The sequence below is a fragment of the Leptonychotes weddellii genome, chromosome 1 (assembly GCF_054177405.1).
Source record: "Leptonychotes weddellii isolate Sample4059 chromosome 1, ASM5417740v2, whole genome shotgun sequence".
Lineage (NCBI taxonomy): Eukaryota > Metazoa > Chordata > Mammalia > Carnivora > Phocidae > Leptonychotes > Leptonychotes weddellii.
Genome location: NC_138369.1, coordinates 170,007,947 through 170,024,121, shown reverse-complemented (window position 1 = coordinate 170,024,121; position 16,175 = coordinate 170,007,947). Strand labels below are relative to the sequence as shown.

Sequence of the window (16,175 nt, the reverse complement as noted above, 5' to 3'; positions counted from 1 at the left end):
GAAAGTGAAAGTGAAATTTTTTTTTTTAAGATTTTATTTATTTATTTGACAGAGAGAGATAGCAAGAGAGGGAACACAAGCAGGGGGAGGGGGAGGGAGAAGCAGGCTTCCCACCGAGCAGGGAGCCCAATGCAGGGCTCAATCCCAGGACCCTGGGATCATGCCTGAAGGCAGACGCTTAAGGACTAGCCACCCAGGCGCCACAAAAGTGAATTTTTTAAAAAAAGATTTATTTATTTGTGAGAGAGGGAGGGGAGTGGGGGGCAGGGCATGGGGCAGAGGTAGAGAGTCTCAAGCAGACACTGCGCTCAGCATGGAGCCCAACACGGGGCTCAGTCTCCTGAACCTGAGATCACAACCTGAGCTGAAACTAAGAGTCAGATGCTTAACCAACCATGGCACCCAGGCTCCCCAAGGAAGTGAATTTTGAAGGTTAAATGACTCCAACAAAGTCATACAGTGGGTACGTAGCAGCTCTGGAATTTTAACTGGGGATATGAAAGAACGTTTCTAATGCCTTCACCCATTCCACTAAAGCTCCAAAAACAGATTTCTTATGTCCGGCCCTATGCCTGTCTCAACTGACATGTTTCTGTCAAGCATGTGCCAGGGAAAGTTCCATATCCCACTGTTGCCCCCAAGGGTCTGACTAATGCTGCTATCTTCAAGGAACTGCTAACATCACTAGTTTCAGCAATGTGCAAAATAACTGACGTGAATAAAATCTCTTCCCCCAAGGCCTCTCTTATTCACGGTTCATTTTCTGGACTAACAAGACCAAGAGGTGGCCCTGCAGGGCCAACCGCTGAAATGTTGGTAAGTTCAGTGCTTCAGTGAAGCCACAAGCAAGATTTAATGGAAAATAGGCACATTTTATGGTAAATCAGTTTCATTTCTGAGATTTCTTCACACAGTATCTAAGGAGCAATGACAAGTTAGAAAACTAGATTGACAGTTGATTCAGATGTCTACCGTTATAGTCTCCTTCTTTCTGACACAACATGTTTCTTTCTTAAACAGCAGAATTATAGATCCTCAGGATTAAAGGTAGAGAGAAATAATTTCATATGTAGGTTGCATAGCAACTTCCTGGGTTTTAGCAAGATATCTTTGACATTTTTGCATTCAGAGAAGAACCCAAGAACAATATGAAGGAGGGAGGAAACAGTCTCATTTTTATTTCTAGAGTTAGCAACAAGGTGGCAGACAATTTCCTTATTTTTTATTTGGATTCTCAAAATGCCTAGCTTTTCATTTTATACTCACCCCTTAAACTGTCTCACCTGGGGACGCCTGGATGGCTCAGTCGGTTGGGCATCTGTCTTCAGCTCGGGTCATGATCCCAGGGTGCTGGGATCGAGCCCTGCATCGGGCTCCTTGCTCAGCAGGGAGCCTGCTTCTCCCTCTCCCTCTGCTGCTCCCCCTGCTTGTGCTTTCTCTTTCTCTCTCTGACAAATAAATAAATAAATCTTTAAGAAAAACAAAACAAAACACTCTCTCACCTAAATAGAAAGTATGATTTTGCTGAGAGTTCCTTAAAATAAATCTAAAGCTTATTAGCTAATTCCTAAATAGCACAACAATGCAGTGACATAACTGTACAACACACAAAAAAACAGTTTTTATATGCACTTGTATACATGAACTAAAGAAGTGCATGGATAGAAAGGGGATCCATTACTAATTAATGGTCAAGGCTCTGGCCTCTGTGAACAACTTCTACATCTGCACATTGCGGTTATCTATTTTAAGGATCTCTAATATTTTTCCGGTTCCTAAGATTTTTGTGTATTCCACACAAACATAAGATCATATTATAGATGATACCCAAGGAGAAAAGATGAGGAATTCCTCATTATAAGCTGCTAACTTACGAAAGATTTTTTATCCCCACCTCTTTCTGTGTTTCTTATGGTTTGGGCTTTTTCTCCACTACCTTTCCTCCTAACTTCCTGAAAAGGGATGACAGTGAGTTACGTTATCAAGCCATCTTTATTAAGAGACCCTTTCTCAAGGGGGCAATCCAGCTGGCCCCGGCTAGCCTTTGATTTGACAATGTCACTAGAAAAAAAAATCTCTGTCAATGATTTAAGGAAGTCCAGACTCAAGAGTAAAAGAGCAGAACCCAGGGGGTTGATCTGATTTTCCAAATCCTCTAACAAGAATTGAATACAAGCTCACAAGGAGGTCTTTCATAGGCTAATTTCTTCATTTCCTTCTTGAATCCCGAATAAGAGGAGGGAGTGTGGAACCTCCTCATGTAAAAGGAAAAGTAGGCATGAAGCCTGCATACTCTTTTCCCATTCTTCAAGAAATTAGAGGAAAGGGAACACTTGTATTTGATGAATGTCTTCCTTAAGAAAGTACTTCTTATGGTAGAGCCTATGTAAAGAAGGCCTTACCTTCTTTATTTTCCCTATAAAGAGACTAGGTTCAAAATGGTTAAATATCTCAAAAATAGTTAGATACTTATGGAATGAGTCAGTTCTAGTCTATCCTTTTCCTGTCCTACTGTGTTGGTTCCACTGTGCTAATAGAAGCAGGGGTTGGCTCTCGGAGGGGCTCATAGCCTACAGCAGTTGACATTAAGTTAGGTTGTTTTCCTAGTTTCGAGTTCAAGGATTTGAGTTGAATTAGTTAAGAGTTTTAAAGAGTTAAGAGTTTTATAATGAAATCCTATTAAAAATAGTGCTATAGACATCCTTATTAGGAATTGGTGCCCATTGCGTTTCATTGCACCTATCAATTTTTCATGGCTTTATAAGTTAAATGCACTTGGAGAAGTTGAGAAAGTGTGTATCTATAACAAGAAGGTTTTGGGGCCCCAGGAATATGCATCCACGAAGAAGCAGCCTCTGATAATAGCCTCCATTCAGGGCATAAAATGCATCATTGGTAACAATGAAAACATGGCCTTTCCCTGAGCTCCTGAGGGAGCTAAGTCAGTGATGACAAGGTGTCATCTACACCACATTTTCTTTGGTTCGAATCAGAACATGTTGGTTAATATGCCTGAAATTCAAATTATAATCGGGCATTTGTTGTCTTGATAAAAGCCAATATTTGTTAAAGTGAAGTAGTAGCAACCACAAGAACATAGTAATGGAAGAAAAGGTGTGGGTAGACTTTTTTTCCCCCCTTTATTTTCACAATTTCTGTTTCCAGATTGCTCAATAACATCTGCTCGTAACTGAAAACTCCACTAAGAAAATAAAAAACCCACTGGTCATGGCTTTGGAAACATACTGTGAATAACCCCTTCCTGAACATGTATTTCCAAGGCATGTCAGAACATCCTCTGAGTTTGCCCTCATTTCCCTATTCCTGTAAATATTAAGGAGTATTCTTTCTTTTTTAGGGGTTGCCTGTCCCTTTACCTGCAACCTACCAAGACAAAATAAGTATACTTTGGGAAATGTTATCAGTTTGGATTTGACATTTCTATTAATATTTTCAGTTATACCAGATGAAAAGTAGACATGTTGCTCTCTCCCTTCGTCCTCTCTTCCAACTTTCCCTTATTTCTTTTTTTTTTAAAGATTTTATTTATTATTTGTCAGAGAGAGAGAGCACAAGCAGGGGGAGCGGCAGGCAGAGGGAGAAGCAGGCTCCCTGCTGAGCAAGGAGCCCGGTTCAGGGTTTGATCCCAGGACCCTGGGATCATGACCTGAGCCAAAGGCAGCTGCTTAACCGACTGAGCCACCCAGGCGTCCCTCAACTTTCTCTTATTTCTTAAAAAAAAACCAAAAAAACACAACTTTTACTTACATCAAAGACATAAATGTATAAAACTTCAGGAGGCAAATAATAACGAAAAACACCAATTCTTTGTCATTTCTGCCCATCTTCTTTTCCCCAAGGAAACTACATTCACCAATTATTTAGCCACTGAATTTTATGTTTACCTTTACAGCTCTAGGTGACATGTTTATTTGGCTACTTCTTGATTTTTCAGTTTTATGCATTATCTATCAGGTTCTCACTGTAGAAAGTGAGTATTTAGTTCTCTTTCTCCCTATTCCCACCACACCTGTGTACCCTCATCCACACACCCATCTTTCCACTCTGGTTATTTTATCATTTTGTTTGGGTTAGTATTCAGTGTTCATATTATTATAGGGAATATGCACAGGTTTGCCATGTAGTAAATTACGATTACTTTTTCTTTCATGCATATTCTTTTGTTTGTACTACATGACCATCAGCCTGTTTATGCCTGCTGGTCTGAGGTAATAAATAATCATACCCCACCTCAGAAACACCCGATTCAACACAAAGTCTTTGCCAGCTATTAGGGCATTTTCTAGCCATTTTATTGTACCTAGGGAAATTTCTTCCCAGTCCTTTTGACTACTCTAGTTGGAACTGGTTGTCTATGCCCATTGCATAGCTGTCATTCTGGGATCCCTATTTATGTCATCTGGTGGAGTCCCTCAGCCCTTTCTATATTGATCTCCTTTACTTGCATTATGCCTTCCTCTTTCTTTTTCCTTTTTTTTTTTTAAAGATTTATTTATTTGAAAGAGAGAGAATGTGCATGCAAGTGGGAGGAGGGGAAGAGGGAGAGGAAGGAAAGAAGCAGACTCCCTACTGAGCAGGGACACCCCCCCCCCAATGTAGGACTCAATCTCATGACCATGAGATCATGACCTGAGCCAAAATCAAGAGTTGGACGCTCAGCCAACTGAGCCACCCAGGTGCCCTGCCTTCCTCTTTCTTGATTCATTCCCTCCTATTAACGGGCATGGGCACTCCTACTTTCTGCTATATATACTTTCATAACTTTTTTTTTTTAATAGTAACTTCCTTCTCCTTTTTATTTATTTTTGAGAGAGAGAGCAAGTGAGCAGTAGGGGGAGGGGGGAAGAGGCAGAGAGAATCTTAAGCAGTCTCCATGCCCAGTGCAGAGCCCAGTAGGGGGCTGGATCTCATGACCCTGAGACCATGACCTGAGCTAAAATCAAGAGTCAGATGCTTAATCAGCTGAGCCACCCAGGTGCCCCTGATTTTGTTTTTTTAAGTGCAGTAAACCTATACATGGAAGAAGAGATTAAATGAGACAACACTTGGCTTTTTATAAAATCCCAATACTACCTTTTTTCTACCTTCACCCACCCCTGCTCCCATCCATATATATTTTTTAAAGATTTATTTATTTATTTGAGAGAGTGAGAATGAGAGAGAGAGAGAGAGTACATGAGCGGGGGAGGGTTAGAGGGAGAAGCAGGCTCCCCGCTGAGCAGGGATCCCGATGCGGGACTCGATCCAGAGACTCCAGGATCATGACCTGAGCCGAAGGCAGTCGCCCAACCAACTGAGCCACCCAGGCGCCCTCCCATCCATATTTTTTGTCATAGATGGGCTCCTGATAGTTAACAGGAGAAATATGTCTTAGAGGTAATACCCCATACAACACTTCATTCTCCTTTTTAAAAAATAATACACTTTTACTTCTCTTTCTTGATTTGCTAGTTTAGATTTTATCTAATCATTTCCTACTATAGAATGTTAGGATTTACTGTCTTTTATGTGATCCCACCTTTCTCAACTCACTCTTCCCCATTCCCAATATAGTTAAGTCATAATTTTTGGTCAATATCTAGAGTTTACTCTATTATGGCTATGCAGTTATTTTTGGAAGTAGGTCCCATAGTGGATGGGATACAATTCCCCATGGCTTTTTTGCATTTCTGCACATTTTATGATTAGAGACAGTAACAGCTTTGTTCCAGACTACCATTTCAAGAATATGTATAGTCAGCAGCTTTGGAAGACAGTGATGGTGTCTCCCTCCAGGGCAGGGGACAGGTTTGTTTACTGTCCAGTATGTTGAAGATGATGTCTCCCTCTGAGGCAAAGGTCGTGCAGGCTTGCCTTCAGCCCATCATAAAAGACTGGGGTTCCCTAAGCTCAGGGGTCCTCAGCTGTGATACAATTCCACAGCATGTGAAGTATCCACCTGGGCCGTTCTTTGTCACCCCCATGGGACATGGAGGGCGAGGGGAGTCAGAGCAACCGTGAGGTTCACACTGCTTGCTATTCTGTGAGTAATAAAATTCTTCGCTTCTGGTCCAGGAGTCTCCAGTCATTTGCCAGCATCCATGGAACTCTGGCAGGCCAATTTGTTGGCTTGCAAGTGGGGTAAAGTCTCAGACTCCTTCTAGTTCTTTACAATAGTAAACTCTGGCTTCATTTTTTTTCCTGTACTTTTTAGAAATTTCTCATACTTAGTACTTGCCTTTTGTTTTGTTTCATTTTGTTTGTTCATTTTTTGTTTTTTTGCTAACTTTGAAACCCCTGATGAGATGCACTGAGAAAATCATGCCATGATTTCCACGGTATTCCTGTCAAGGATGCATAACCTGCATCTGGCCCTGACATACACTGTGAGGTCATCCAATAGAATGTAAAGCTTATACTTTTATTTTATTTTATTTATTTATTTATTTATTTATTTATTTATTTATTTATTTATTTATTTATTTAAGAGAGAGAGAGAGAGCACAAGTGAGAGGCAGAGAGAGAAGCAGACTCCCCACTGAGCAGGGAGCCTGATGAGGGGCTTGATCCCAGGACTCCGGGATCATGACCTGAGCTGAAGGCAGATGCTTAACTGACTGAGCTACCCAGGGACCCCCAAAGCTTGCTTTTTAATTGCGGTTCAAAATACAACTGATGTTAATGAGTATATGAGCACCTACACACACATGCATGTGTGCACACACAGGCACACACACGGGGCGGGGAGAGAAAGAAAGAGGACGTTGGTGATCATGTATATTCAGGAAATGCTGACATTTGGAAAATTTGAACAAAAAGGATATAGGAGATCTTTGTTCTTTCTTTTTTTTTTTTTTTTCTAATTTTAAGTAATCTCTGTACCCAACATGGGGCTTGAACCTACAACCATGAAATTAAGAGTCGCACGCTCCACTGACTGAGCCAGCCAGGAGCCGCAGGAGTACTTTGTTTTGATCTGGAAATTTTTATATAAGTTACTTCATAATAAAAGAATGGATCACTAAAATGCTAGTTGGAAGCCCTGTGTTCACAGAAAGCTTATCAAGTGTCATGGTTTCATTGTGGAGCGGTCAGGAAGGAGCTGGGCTGGCAGTCTTGCTGTGGGACTCCTGGCTGTCCATATCTATAGGGCTAGACAGTTTCCCCAGAAGACTTTCTCTACTATTTCACATGACGGAGTGTAATCCTGAAAGTCAGCCTTCTCAAGGCCCAGAGTGGAAGGGGACTAGGGAGCTCCCTGAGATTAGACTCATTCAACATCTCAGTTATCAGTAGGTATATACTATCTTCCTTTTTTTTTTTTTTAAAGATTTTATTTATTTATTTGAGAGAGAGAGAGAATGAGAGACAGAGAGCACGAGAGGGAAGAGGGCAGAAGGGGAAGCAGACCCCCCGCTGAGCAGGGAGCCTGATGTGGGACTCGATCCCGGGACTCCGGGATCATGACCTGAGCCGAAGGCAGTCGCTTAACCAACTGAGCCACCCAGGTGCCCCCTTTTTTTTTTTTTAAAGATTTTATTTATTTATTTGACAGAGAGAGAGATAGCGAGAGCAGGAACACAAGCAGGGGGAGTGGGAGAGCGAGAAGCAGGCTTCCTGCTGAGCAGGGAGCCCGATGTGGGACTCGATCCCAGGACCCTGGGATCATGACCTGAGCCGAAGGCAGACGCTTAACGACTGAGCCACCCAGGCGCCCTCTTTTTTTTTTTTTTTTAAGATTTATTTATTTTAGAGAGAGCATGAGCAGGAGGGGCAGAGGAAGAGCGAGAGAGAGTCTCAAGCTGACTCCACGCTGAGCATGGAGCCTGATGCAGGGCTCGATCTCACAACCCTCAGATCAGGACCTGAGCTGAAACCAAGAGTCCGATGCTTAACTGACTGTGCCACCTAGGTGCTCTGGAATCTACCATCTTCTGTGATACGTAGTCATGTGCCTGCATGGACTAAAGAGCCATGCCAGTCTCCTTATTAAGACTTTTAACAAATTCTCATTGTTTTCAGCCCTACTTGCAAACCTAGTGCCTTCAGAAGCCCGTGGTTCCTTTATTGATGGATATGTTCTGAGTTTCTGTGGCATGACTCAACTTGCTTAGCGATGGGATTTTCATCTTCAGGTACTTAGCCAAACAGAGAAAGCTAAAACCTATGTCATTAACAACTAGGTTATCAGCTTTCTGTCTCCCAGTGTTCTGTGGACCATAATCATCTGCTGTCATCACCTCTTCCTTCTCTGTTTTTGTGGGATTATGCCTGCAATAATTTTTTTGTTATTTTAGTGGGATTTCAGGAAAAGGCAAAGAGAAATATGTTTTTTGTTTTGTTTTGTTTTTCTATCTGCTATAATTAACAGGAAGACCTTTCATTACCTGAGCTTGCTTTCTATTGAAGACTAACTTCCTACAAGTGAGGAAAGAGATGGTCTGTGTAATCATTTGGCACAGACTCTTGGCCAACACTAAAATACCCTTATATTAGGTAAGGAGAATTTTTAAAAGGTGGTTTTTTTTTTTGTTTGTTTGTTTTGTTTGTTTAATAAAAAGGAAGGAATTATTTTCTGGATATTGATTTTTTTTATGAGTGAACTTTTTTAATGTTGTGTTTCCTATTCTTGTACTGCTTTTTCTTCATATCCAGCTGACATTTGGCTAAAATGGGCAGAGGAAAAATGTTCTGCTCATAGAATACTTTTACATTCCACATGCGTTCATAACAAGATAAAACTTTTATTCTATTTCAAGACCATGGCTAGAAATAGCCTCCCCAGTTTTCTCTTATAATTTGTTTGAAATACAAATAGTAGGATGCCTGGTGGCTCAGTCGGTTAAGTGTCTGCCTTCGGCTCAGGTCATGATCCCGGGGTCCTGGGATCGAGCCCCGCATTAGGCTCCCTGCTCAGAGGGAAGTCTGCTTTTCCCTCTCCCACTCCCCCTGGTTGGGTTCCCTCTCTTGCTCTCTCTCTCTCTGGCAAATAAAAAAATAAAATCTTAAAAAAAAAAGAAAAGAAATACAAATAGAGAAACTATTGACATGTTTAGAAGGCCTTTTTAAAACATACATTCGACCTTAATTTTCACCTCTGAGAAAAAGGTTATTAAGTCTAATTGTGCACTGGGGGAGTCTGGTGGGGCTGCAGTGAACTCACAGGGGCCAAATGACATATTTAAAACTTTCAAGGGAAGCACATCTATTGGCTGCTAAGTGAACTACGATCGTCAGGTAGCCTACAATTTCAACCTTGGATTGTGCTACATTGCTTTTATAACAGACATATCTTTGTGAAGCTGAGAGTTCAGTGGTTGCTATGATAAAAAGCAGATAGCACATGAAAGTCAATGTGGAACAGGAAATGAGGGTCCCGTTTCTAATGTGATTCCAAAGTTTGAGTGTATAGGGCCTATATTAGTCAGGTTCTCCAGAGAAACAGATCTAGTAGGATACACAAAAATACATACATACATACACACACACATACATAGATACATGGATATAGAGAAAGAGATAATTACGAGGGATTGGCTCATGTGATTATGGAGGCTGAGGAGTTCCATGATCTGCTGGTCTGTTAGCTGGAAGCCCAGGAAAGCTGGTGTTGTAGACTGAATCCAAACCTGAAGGCCTGAGAACAAGGGGAGCTGATGGTGTAAATCACACTTTGAGTCTGAAGGCCCAAGAACCCGAAGGCAGGAGAAGATAGATATCCCAGCTCAGGCAGAGAACAGAGAGCACATTTGCCCTTCCTCTGCCTTTTTGTTCTATTCAGGCCCTCAACAGATTGGATGATGCCCACCTGAATTGGAGAGGGCAATCTTCTTTACTCAGTCTACAGATTCAAATGCTAATCTCTTCCAGAAATGCTGTCAGAGACACACCCAGAAACAATGTGTTACCAGCTCTCTTGGTGTCCTTTAGCCCTGTCAAGTTGACAAGGAAGTTAACCGGTACAGTGCCCGACAGGTGCCTGGACCTCATTGGTAAGTGTAGTGATTATAAAATGTGTCCAAAATTATTTGATAATTTTTCTTCTAAGAGACAGAGCCTAATTTTTCTTATCTTGAGTGTGGGCTGAACTCAGTAACTAGCTTCTAAAAAGTCAAACATGGCAGAAGTGACTGTGTAGCTTCCAAGTCTGTTTCATTTAAAAGGCATTGAAGCAACTCCTTGCTTTCCCCCTTGGATTGCTCATTTTTGAGCAAGCCAGCTGCCATGTTGTGAAGACACTCAGGCAGCCCTACGGAGGTGCCCATGTGAAAGGAACTGAGCCTGTTTTCCAACAGCCAACAGGAAACTGAAGCTTTCTGCCAATAGTCACATGAATGAGCCATCTTGGAAGTGGGCCTTCCGGCCCTCCTTGACATCTTGACTGCAACCTCAGGAGAGATTCCGAGACACAGACACCCAGTTAAGCCCCTCCCAAATCCCTGATCCACAGAAGAGATGATAAATACAGCTGACTCTTGAACAACTCAGGTTTGAACGGCATGGGTCCACTTGTACATGGGGTTTTTTTCGATACAGTACAGCACTATAAATGTATTTTCTCTTCCTTATGACTTTTTTTCTTTTCTTTCTTTCTTTCTTTTTTTTTTTTAAGTAGGTGCCAGCCCAGCATGGAGCCCAATTCAGGGCTTGAACTCACAACCTTGAGATCGAGACCTGAACTGAGATCAAGAGTCGGATGCTTAACTGAGTCACCCCAGGCGCCCCTACTTATGACATTTTTTTTTTATGATATTATTTATTTATCTGACACAGAGAAAGAGAAAGAGAGCGAAAGCAGGGGAAGGGGCAGAGGGAGAGGGAGAAGCAGACTCCCCGCTGAGCAGGGAGCCAGACATGGGGCTCGAGCCCAGGACCCTGGGATCATGACCTGAGCTGAAGGCAGTCGCTTAACCAACTGAGCCACCCAGGCGCCCCTTACTTATGGCTTTCTTAATAACATTTTCTTTCCTCTAGCTTAGTTTACTGTAAGAATACAGTATATATTTCATATAATGTATAGAAGTAAGTAAATAAATAACATATAATAACTATGTTATCTGTAAGGCTTCTGGTCAGCAGTAGGCTATTAGTAGTTAAGTTTTGAAGGGGTTAAGGGTACCACATATTAACTTTTAACTCCTCCAAAACTTAACTACTAATAGTAGTGCTAATAGTACTAATAGTACTAATTGTTCAAGGGTCAACTCTATTTGTTTCTTAAGCCATTAAATTTTGGGGGTAATTTGTTAAACAACAATTGATAATAGGTTAGTGTGGAATGATGAAATAAAATACTATTTTTTCTTTCTGTTTATGTGTATTTTCTTTCAAATAGCTGTGAAGTTGTTAGAAACTACTTTTTTTTTAGAAGCGCAATACTTTTTTTTTTAAGATTTTATTTATTTATTTGAGAGAGAGAGAATGAGAGACAGAGAGCACGAGAGGGAAGAGGGCAGAGGGAGAAGCAGACCCCCTGCTGAGCAGGGAGCCCGATGCGGGACTGGATCCCGGGACTCCAGGATCATGACCTGAGCTGAAGGCAGTCGCTTAACGAACTGAGCTACCCAGGCTCCCAGAAGCTCAATACTTCTTAAGTTGATAAATCTAACTACTTAATGAACAGACCTTTGGGTATTATTTTGGCCGGAACATCATGAAAAAATTGCTGAGACACTAAGTGGGCTGGCTATTCACTGACAAAGTTTGAGAAACTCATCATTAAATTAAAGATAGTTGCTAAATCTTTTTTTCCTTTAATTTCTTTAGGCAAATACATAATTGTTACCTATTTTTGGCATGGAAAAGTTTAGTATTTTTGATTCTGAATACATTTTTTATTTATCATGTCTGTAGAGCCATGAAAATGGAGAAAAAATTACATGTGGAGTTAATGTCCCTCAAGAAAAGTGATCATTTGAGAGTAAATTGATGACTATTCAATAAATATAAATGAAATTATTATTTTATAGATATCAATATATCTATATTTGGGCTAAGATAAAATTTAGGGATAAATTAACTTGCACATACAATGAAGCATGTAAATACTAGCTTATGGGTATAGCAATATATGCTTTCAGTGTAGCGGTCTGTTTATTGTGAATAAGAAGATATGAAGCTCCCCCTAGTGGTACTTGTTGATATAATTCATGGCAGAAAAAACATACAAGTTCCTTCCTTTACCTTGGGACAGTTGTAAGGTACTTACCTGTTTTTTTTATTTTTTTTTGTTTTATTTCATTAGTAGTATTAAATCCTTGGTTATGACTTTGGATTTGAAGGTTTTTAAAGGCAAGCAGAGCACCCTTTTTTTTTTTTAGCCAAACTCAACAGCATCGGGTAGCTTTATTTTATATAAGAAAAACAAAATCTTTTCATGTTAATACATTGTAAAACAAAATTCAAACTTGATGCTGTATGAATTTTTTCAAAGCAGATTACATCAGCGTTATGCAAGCAATTTACAAGCATAAGGTGCTCTTCACATTTGAGTTGAATTGGTTGTAATATAGCATCTGCCAACTTTCTTGTCCATGTAGTAAACAGATATTTAAAAGATTTTGTGCTAAATGTTTAACTATGCAGAGGGTTGTGGGAAGAGGAAGCGAGAGATTCCGAAAAGCAAACAGGTGTGGTGTGGTTCTGCAGATGACGGGGGTTCTGCAGATGCCATAGGAGCCCATGCAAAGCACCTCGCCAGGCCCAAGGAAACAGACAAAGCCTCCAAAGGAGAAGCATATAAAGGCTGTGAGCAAGAACTGACCTGGTAAAGTTGTTTTGCTCTTTTGATTTATCCTAGTTTTACAGAATGACAGTTTTGATAAACTGTTACTTGGACTCAGTATAAATTGCTCTAACAAAAGGATAACAACCATGCGTTGTGAATTTGCTAATTCCTTCTATTTGTACTTGTAATGGGAATATCTGTTCTATTTGTTTCTGAGAATGATGACATTATCACCTCTCAGAACCAAGAGTCATTTTTCATTAGGAAGACTTCTCCAAGTGTTTACTTAACCTTGTCTTCAGAATTGCCACCCATCTATTCTCCAAGGGTGATTAATCATTTATGCCATGTGAATAGATGATGATTAATTTAGTCCACAATGCCTTTAACAGAGAGCCTAATTTTAAAAATGCAAAATGATCTCAGTGTATTTTTAACAAGAATTAATAACAATTAGTTTACACTTTTATAGATAAGTATAGTTTGTAGACACATATGAACTTGGTGTAATTTTAGGACTCAACAGCATGCTGTTTAGAATACCAATCTAGTTCTACAAATGTCTGTTCCCTGCAACAGACTGGATCTGTATTGTACCCCTTGTCCTGGTTCCAGAGGTTATAGTTACTCATAGAGAAGTTAATAGGAAACACAGGAAGCTAGCAGATTAGAAATAAAATTTTTAAATGAATACCATATTTTTACTCAATTGATCAAAGAGAAGCCTTAAAAGTATTATGTTAGTTTTACTTAGATAATTTAATATAACAGAAAAATAAGTGAATTTCAAACATGTAACAAGTAATTTGGCAATTGTATATTTGTTCCTAGTTACTTCTTTTAATCTTGAGTCAGAATTCAAAATTCTTTAAGGTAGGTGGGTTGCAAAGGTAGCAAATAAGGACTAGCCTTGTATTCGGGACAGCGTGGGCACTGTCAGGTCTAAAGAAAGTATTCTTTTGGTTGCAAGTGAAGAAATCTGATCCAGCCTTACTTAAACAAAAGGTAGATTTATTGGCCTGTGTGACAAGTGAGGAGGAACTGGCGTCAGGTATAACTAGCTGGAAGAAGAAACAAAATGGTCATTCCTTCTCTTTCCATCTCTGCTCAGCCACCCCTGGGCTTTCTATGTGTTGACTGACCTGGTTTGGTTAGAGTGCACAACCCTAGGCCCTGTGGACACATCTAGGTCCTTGCTACACTCAGTGTTGTCCACAGATCAGCAGCAGAGCCTTCCTCTGGGAGCTTCTTAGAAATGCAGATTCTCAGGCCCTCATCCTGCTGAATCAGAATCTGCATATTAGAAGATCCCTAGTTGATTGGTGTGCATATTGAAGTTTGAGAGTGTCCCTATCAGACCACTGTGGCTAGAAAAAGGGGTTTTTAAACCTGGCTGGGCCTGGGTCCTATTAGCATTAAAAGGAATAGGGGTGGGGCACTGGGGTGGTTCAGTCGCTTAAACATCCTCCTCTTGATTTAGGCTCAGGTTATGATCTCAGGGTGAGATTGAGGACCCCCCCCCACCCCCTCCACCACCCTCCCCCTGATGCTCTCTAGTGAGCTCTTCTCTCTGTCACTCTTTAAAAAAAAAAAAAAAAAGGAATAGGGGTATGGGAGGGCAGCTCAGCTCCACCAGAATCACATGACTGGGCTGAGAGAATGTAATCCAGAAGTGTATGGATGGACAGTGAAAAACAGTGCATTATCAGTGCAACAGAAAAGTGATGATTTTGGCCGGAAGAAGGGAATGGTTTAAGATCAATCTTAATTTTGAAAAAAAGTTGGGGACTTCTAAGATGGTTTCTGATGGAAAGAAGCTGGAAAGAAGAGAGTGGCTGTGTATATGTTTTATATGTTGTACATACGTGTTACTATCAGGGTCTTCTTTACGAGATAAACTTACAAGTCTCAGAGGAAAACAAGTAGGCCAAACTTTATAACTTTGATTATCTGCCTGAGAAAAATATCTTCTTTCTATAATGGGCTTCTGTCATCTTTATTGGCTGCCTAGCACATGACCCCTCCTTATGTTTTGGGAATTCCCTATTTTATGTGACCTTCTGGGAGGCAGGGGTCATCTTCTGCTGTATGAGGGAGATGCCACTCAGGTGGTTCTGAACTTAGAACTGTCCTGCCCTTGGCTTACTGTTCAGCCGCCACTGTTCTGAAATTCCCAGGAAAAGTTTAACAAAGAGACCTGCGTTTTTCTTTTGTCATGGGTCTCACAAATTGTGTGGCTGATCTGCTTGGACCTAATAATGCTGACTGATAATGCTGCTTTTTCTAAAACACAAGTTAGTCAAATCACTTTGTTCCTAATATCTTCTTAGCCCGTGTAGGCATCTTGATCTGACTAACTTGTCTTCTAGAAAGAGAAGTGTCAGTCAGCATTGTTCCCGTATACTACTTTTGGGGCAGTTATAATCTTCCCATGTGCTCTAATTATTTGTGAATCCATATTATGTCTTATATTACGTTGGGAATTTCTGGAGTACAAATCGTGTTCCTGATATCCTTCTCCGTCATCTATGTATGTATGTTTTCATCTATCTATGTATCTACCTATTTATAGTTGAGCAGCATGTTTTTAATAACATAGTCTCATTCAGTCCTCATCTAAGCCTGTAAGTATTGCTGCTTTTGCTGCCGCTGTTTATTATTATTGTTGCTGTTGTTATTGTTATATACTTATTATTGCTGAAGGACTGTGGTTTCGGAGGCATCTTAGGTCCAAGTCTTTCACTGTAATGATGTTAGGGTTGAAACCCAGGGGTGATGTGAATAGTTCCTCTCTATATATGCATTACATTTTCTAAGGTGCTTCCATAATCATTTCAAGAATGAAAACTTCCATTACACAGATGAAAAAACAGATTTTGACAGACTGCTCAAAGTATAGACATAATAATTAGCAGGTTCAAAGTTTGATGTGAGCCTGACTGCATGAATGTGGCTGTAGTGGTTGTAAAAAATGAAAAAAAATTGAACTACGTATATAATCAAATGGTTGTAGTTTATATTCCTACAGGTTTTCAAAAATGGCATATTTAAACTAATAAATGTTCTTTTTTTTTTTTTTTTTAAGATTTCAATTATTTATTTGACAGAGAGAGCACAAGCAGGGGGAGCTGCAGAGGGAGAGGGAGAAGCAGGCTTCCCGCGGAGCAGGGAGCCCGATGCGGGACTCGATCCCAGGCCCTTGGGACCATGACCTGAGCCAAAGGCAGACGCTTAACGACTGAGCCACCCAGGCGCCCCCTAACAAATGTCCTTAAGACAGGAGGGAGGACTAGAAGATACTACCTGCTTCATTTTATCTTTATCACTTTATTTATTTTGAAAATGTTTCTTCATGTGCGTTTTGGCTGCCACAAAATCTCTACAAACATAGTTAAAATAGTTTCAGCTAATCTGATAATATAAATATTTTTGAAAACATAACCACCAG

The 16,175-nt window shown here is 40.4% G+C and overlaps 1 long non-coding RNA gene across 3 annotated transcripts in view; it reads left to right on the top strand.

The window, feature by feature from the left end:
• Nucleotides 1-13,389, top strand: part of LOC115942497 (uncharacterized) — a 98,846-nt gene extending 85,457 nt beyond the window's left edge. For 2 of the 3 annotated variants that reach the window (XR_014138787.1, XR_014138784.1), the window contains 2 exons: nucleotides 9,871-9,992; nucleotides 10,296-11,308. This is a non-coding gene — a long non-coding RNA (uncharacterized LOC115942497). Of the gene's footprint in view, nucleotides 1-9,870; nucleotides 9,993-10,295; nucleotides 11,309-12,585 lie in introns of those variants that run through there. The other variant, XR_014138785.1, reaches the window with a different exon arrangement.
• Nucleotides 13,390-16,175: the final 2,786 nt, after the last annotated feature.